Consider the following 304-nt stretch of genomic DNA (forward strand, 5'->3'; position numbering starts at 1 on the left):
GGATGGGTAGGCAATGCTTCCCAATGGAATCTAGCTATCTAACACTGGAGACAGTACTGGGCTAGATAGACGTTTGTTTTTATCCAGCGAAGCATTTCTTATGCGCTTTTGACGTCAGGCTAGATTTTCATGCAAGCTACTTGATGGTGACAACTTACTGGGTAAGACCAAAAGTCCATCTAGTCCATTACTGTCCCCAGTGGTGACCAGCCAAGCTAGAGGCCCACACCAACAGAAGTCCCAACTAGAGATTTTGAAAGCTAGATCATACTCTGTTGTAAAAGGATAGGGTCCAGCTGACATG

This window comes from Heloderma suspectum, chromosome 4, assembly GCF_057233095.1.
Source record: "Heloderma suspectum isolate Gila_16-S chromosome 4, 16-S_ref, whole genome shotgun sequence".
NCBI lineage: Eukaryota > Metazoa > Chordata > Lepidosauria > Squamata > Helodermatidae > Heloderma > Heloderma suspectum.